Raw genomic sequence first — 5918 nt, forward strand, 5'->3', positions numbered from 1 at the left:
GCTGGGTGGGTGAAAAGAGACGGGTTTGTTTTTTCTCGGTGGAAGGTTTTGTGTCAGGTGCAGCCCTGGGGTTCGGGCTCGGCGGCCCGGTGGAGCTGCTGAGTGAGCCGTTGCCGGAAGCTCAGCGGAGCTGTGGAGGCTTGAAGGAGTCTGTGAGGGAGAAACACAGGGAGCGGGCGTGTCGGGAAGGACATACTAGCCTCGTCTTACATCGAGAGATGCGCTACGTCCTCGTCTACACCTTTCCTCTCGGAAGAGATGCCAGCTCCTGCACTCGGGGCTGCTTTCGACTCTCTCACTGAGTTTTCTTTGGTTTTTTTGCCTCGGTCTGTCTGCAGATTGCTCTCCTGTGCCGTGCCAGCAGCCTCTGGCTTATAACAGTATTCTGTTCTCGTCTTGCTGTTCAGAGGTGGATAGATGAGAGGGTATGCCCTCCTCTTTTTAGAATAGAGGGCAGATGGGGGATGGAGGAGAGGTAATCAGTGAGCCAGTGCTGGATCACTTATTATAATATGTAGTCTGTGGTACTGGTTTTAATTTTCATTTTCATGCTGGCCTTTTAACTCGTTTCTGAAACTCCTCCAAGTGTTTGTGATTTAAAAAAAATTAAGTAGTTGATAGCTGTAGTTATAGCTACAATAGTTAATGTACAGCGTTCTTGCACTTCCCATTTGCTTCTTTATATGAGACAGAAATTGCCAGTGTTAAATTTCAGAGTAGAAGTTCTTTACCACACAATTGATAAACTTGCTTATTAATTACAGACTGCAGTTTAGTCTGAAATTATTGTGGTGCTATTGGAGAAACGGAACAACTTTATTTCTCTTTGTCAAGACAGTAAGCTTTTAACATTTCTAAGACTAGAGTATTACAGATTTCAGCAGTGGTGTGTTTGGGTTTTTTGAAGTTAATGTGCTGGAGAAAAAACCCCAACTCTAACTCCTGAATATACGTTAGTGTCTCATTGCTTCTTTCACTTTCACTCCTCTGTTGCACATTTTAAAGCAATGTTTATATACTTTTTGTTTACTCTGCTGAATTCAGTGTACTCTGAAGCAGTGTTCCTTTTTCCAGTACACATGTTAAAACTTCTTTGTTTTTTAATGCAGACACTTCAAACAAATGAATCCAGATCAGGAACAAAATGAAAAGTCATCAGATGAGATAATTAAGGGAAATAAAATAAAAAATGCCCTATTTCATATTGTTGTTCACACTACTGTAAAGTAAGAACTAGAAAAACACATAGCAAATGTGAGATCCATAGGTGTTCTGTTTTGCCAGAAATCTTCGCTTTCTGCCTTTTTTCCACATCCGTGGAATGTTTCACAACTGATTTCACTAAATCAGTGGAATGAAAGCAGAAACTCTCTAATGCTTCAGAGCTGAGAGTTCAGGTTAGAAAGAGGGTAGTAATCTTTTGATACACATAAGAATAAAATAGTTTTATGTTCTTTAAAACAAAAAGCAACACCCTACAACCTCCCCCAAAACTCAATTTGAAGCTGAAAGATTATGACATAGTTCCATGTAGAAAGGCAAGTCTTAACTAAATCCATTTGATGTGTGCAGGAAAACAGTTCTTCAGTACCTGATCATGCCTTCAATGAGGCATGATCAGCTTAACCAAGCAACTATGCATACAGAAGTTTTCTGTGAGAGTAGTCTTGTTTATTCTCTTTGCTGAAGTGCTGTCTGAACCACCTGTGCAGTTTATTCTGAGAGAATTGGGGGCAGCTGTTCCGTGGTATTTCATCACTTGACTTTGTGCACTACAATTTCATGATATTGTAGCAGTTGGCTCACAAGCACCCTGAAGCATTCACTATAGAGTGGAGTTGGCCATAGGGTGCCTTCTCTGCTTCTATAGAAAAGTGTGATGTAGGAAAATGGATTCAACTGTTTCTGTGAAGACGTTTGTGTTGTAACTGCACTGCAAAAAAGTAGTGTACTGAAGAGGTTATTGACTCTCTATCTACTAAGAGTAAAATGGTGTTTTCTAGAAAATTAAATTGGCATTGTACCTTTTATTTAGTTGGAGAGTTTGTTGTGTAAAGCATTTGTTTGTTAGAGATAACTATGATTAGCATGCCTACCACAACACAATTGTGGAAAAGTTTACTGTTGTGAAATCTAACCACAGGAGTACGAGAGGTTTTCTTCTTAAGTTATTTGTTTGTATTTTTGAGTATAGAACTTACTTACAGTCTGAGAATAGTAAAATGCAGACTGTATCTTGGGTTTTCTTCAGGCTTGTGAGTGTTGTGAAAGTTACTCATATTTTAGCCATCCAGTATAACATAGCCATTGATGTTTCATAGCAGTATTTTCTAGAGTTTATGCAAGGATAGTGCTATGCTGTCTTTTTCACTTCCAGAAACGGACAAAAAAAAATAATCTGTGTCTTCAAAAAAGAAAACATAAAACCTGTAGTTCTAAAAAATTTAATCTGAGGGAAAGCCAAAGACCACAGTGTAATTCACAATTGTTTAGAAGAATCTTGTGGAATCATAAGGTGCTCTTGTTGAGAGAGGGCCATAAATTCTTGAAATTCTCGTAACACTTCATCTTTGAAGAATAGTTGAATTTGACTTTCTTACACTTCACTATAAAGTATTTCTTTTGAAAGCTAATACTTTAAATGATAACTTGTGTCAGTTGTTTAGTGTCCTCTTTATTTTGCTAGAAAACATGCTTATCAGTAAGGTCCTTCTAAGCAAGGTGTGATGTAGTGAATGCAATCACTTCATTGCCTAATAAGTTACAAAGCCAACATAAGAGGAAGAAGTTTTAGAACTGATAGTAAGATTTAAGTAAAATAATCTTAATAGCCCTAGAGTAAGAAGGCTAATATATTTGGTCTGATATGTAATTTCTGACAAAGAAAATGCCTGTTTTCTCATTTCTGTCTCTTCTGAATATTTTGTGTAGGATACTTCCAGAGGTTGCCACATCAAGTTACAGAGAGTACAGCAAGCAAACAGGTAATTAGCAGTCAGTCAGCAAGGTAGTGCAAACAAGGAAAAGCAGACAGTAATCAACTCCTCAGCTCCACAGTTTAAGTAGGATGTTAAGGCACTAATTGATTTCAGGGACTTCTGAGCTGTTGCCTTGTGTGTTGTAGCAATTTATTATTGACTTTACTGTAGTTTTCTACTAGTGATGTGTATTCTATAAACAGTAAACATATAATCTATCTCTACAACACTATTCTTAATTAGCCAGAAAGAATAAAGAATCTTGAAAAAAAAATTTATAATTTAAGGACAGTTAAAAAAAGTGCTTTGTTAATGTTACCTTTTAATATAGTATAATTGAATGTCACTGTACTGAAAGGCAAAAATACTTCATCATTTTAATTTCTCAGGTAATTAAGATGCTGTGATTCCTGTATGCAGTTTTGGAATGCCTTACTATGTGTCAGTATAAATGACAGCAGTTACATAAACAGTACAAATAACCAGTGATATTCTTTTCTAGTAGTTATGCAGTTTTAACACATCTGGAGAAAAAAATTATCTATTAGGGGTCTTATAATTCAAAGTTGTCGTTATGTATAATTTACTAAGACAATAATATGGCTATTTTCTCAACAAAATGTATTTATTACTGTTAGCAGAACTATCCTCTAAGGAACCGAAGTTTTAAAAATTATATTTTGTAAAAAAAAAAAAGCCTTTGTACCATTTTAAAATAACTTTTTCTTCAAAGTGAAGTTCATTGGATTCTTGTTTTGAACAAGCTTTGTTTAGTTGTTAATAATAAATTTTCTGTTTCTTCTGAATTTGAGTCTTATTTGGATTATAGTAACATTTTTTTGTTTGGAAATTTGTAAAATGGCATTATTTTAGACAACAACAAGAATATTTTTAGTCCAAACTTTGAACAGCTTTGATTACTGTCTGAACATGGAGAAATGGTTGCTAAACTCTGTTGTGTTGAATTATTTTTCAGTTTATTTCATAGGTGCCTGCAGTGAGGTGGGGAAAAAGCATGTTATTTTTCACCGTGAGTCCCTTTATGTCTCAGGTTGCTCAATTGAAATTATTTACATCTATATTAAAAGTTACAATACGAGCAAGCATCCTGCTTTATTTGCATCTCTCTAGAGATGGAGAATCCACTTCCTTCTCTTAGTTTATACGCATATTTAATCACTAACATATTTTACTTACAGTTTCTTGGCTCTTATTTCTCTTTCTCTACGAGAGTAGTCATTGTGGACATGGTAAGTTCTTTCTGTGTGCTTAAGACGATTGAAATATGATTTGAATACTACATAATTTATTACAATTCTCATATCCCTCTATAAGAAGCTTTTCCAGCCTTCTAATAATTATTTTGCAGCTTTTTACTGTATTGTTTTTTGTTTTCCTCTGTCGTGTTTTAAAATATGGACCCCTAAGTTGTGTTAGTGTTGGCTAGGTCAATACTGTATAGATGTGCAATTCCTCTGTACTCTTACATTGTTACTGTTCCTACAACCAAAGATGATACGTGCTCTTTTTGCTTTATGTTTACATGGAATTTTATCTGCAGTTTGATTTTTTTTTTTGCTAACTTCTGGTTAATTTTTTACAGTGATTGCTTTTTCATGATACCTTTTGTAGGTGTAATGTACATTCCTTGCATAGTGCAGCTTTGTGATTAAAACATACCTTGTATGAGTGTACATGGCTTGAAGAATATGCATTGCTTTAGCTCTGTCAGAATTTACTATTCTTTCATCAGTTTTGTTCAGTCATCTGTACAGTTTTCTTTGAGATTTTATATTTTCTCTATTTGATTGAAAAAAGTAAAAGGTGCTGGTCTGTGCAGTAAGCCTTTTCATCTGTAGCTCACAAGGGATTCTAGGTTCAAGTCAAGCTCTCATTATCACTCAACCCTATTTAGACACAGTTTTCTGGTAGTAGCACTAAATGTCCTTTGAAATTATGGCACTTTTCCAAAGCTTGTGCTTTTCTTCACTGTCACTTGAGTGTAGTGTCAGATGCAATAGCGGCATGGATTAAATAGTGTATCTCCTTCACAGCTAGAGCTAATGCCAAATTCTTTTCTAACTAGACATTTCAAAATAGACCATCTCCTTAGTCAAGGATGTGCAAGTAAGGCAGATTCAAAAAACAGCTAATCATCTTCCTTAAGCAACTTTATTTTTTGTTTTGGTATCCTTGAAATTTCATTGGGTGGTGCTGTTTGGTTTGCTTAATTATTGCCATGTACTCCCACAACGCTGGTCTGAGTTGTCATCAGTGGATGACAGCCAGAACAGCTGTCAGGGCTGGAAGCATGTTCTGAAAATTTAAACCATGATTTGCAGCGAAACAGCCGTTGTAATGTTGGTCCTCATAATTTATTAATGCGTTTTAACATCTACCTGATACTGTGTCATTTAACATGGATCATGGAGCATATACATTAAATATTTTCCGCAAATATTTTGAGTTTGTTCTTTTCTCTGTTGTATCTTATTTCATCAAAGCCTTTCTTCATTCTTATCCTAGAGTAAGTGCTTTCATACAGCAGTTTTGAGATGCCTCATTTATGAAACTTACAAATATACTTTCTATATACTGTTTCTGATGCTTTTCATACTGGATTATTCCTCTTGGCTTTCAATACAAACTGATAATTCATACCTGCTCATTTTATTTTGCATATTTCTTTTAGTATAACGTCACTTTTTTGATCTTCTGTATAGTTACTAAACATCAGACAGGCACTTAAATTTTTAAGTGAATCATTCTTTGAATTTGTGGAGTCTTTATTCTTTTTAATCACAGAAGAGTCTTTGGTATGTAAATGGAAATTGAAAAGTACAAAATACAAAATTGTGTTAATAGCAATGCTGGTATAAATCTGTAACAGCTTTTGTTTTGCTTCTTGAGTAAGTAGTGTGCATTTGCATCAGTGTAGCT

Source organism: Gavia stellata, chromosome 9, assembly GCF_030936135.1.
Source record: "Gavia stellata isolate bGavSte3 chromosome 9, bGavSte3.hap2, whole genome shotgun sequence".
NCBI classification, from domain to species: domain Eukaryota; kingdom Metazoa; phylum Chordata; class Aves; order Gaviiformes; family Gaviidae; genus Gavia; species Gavia stellata.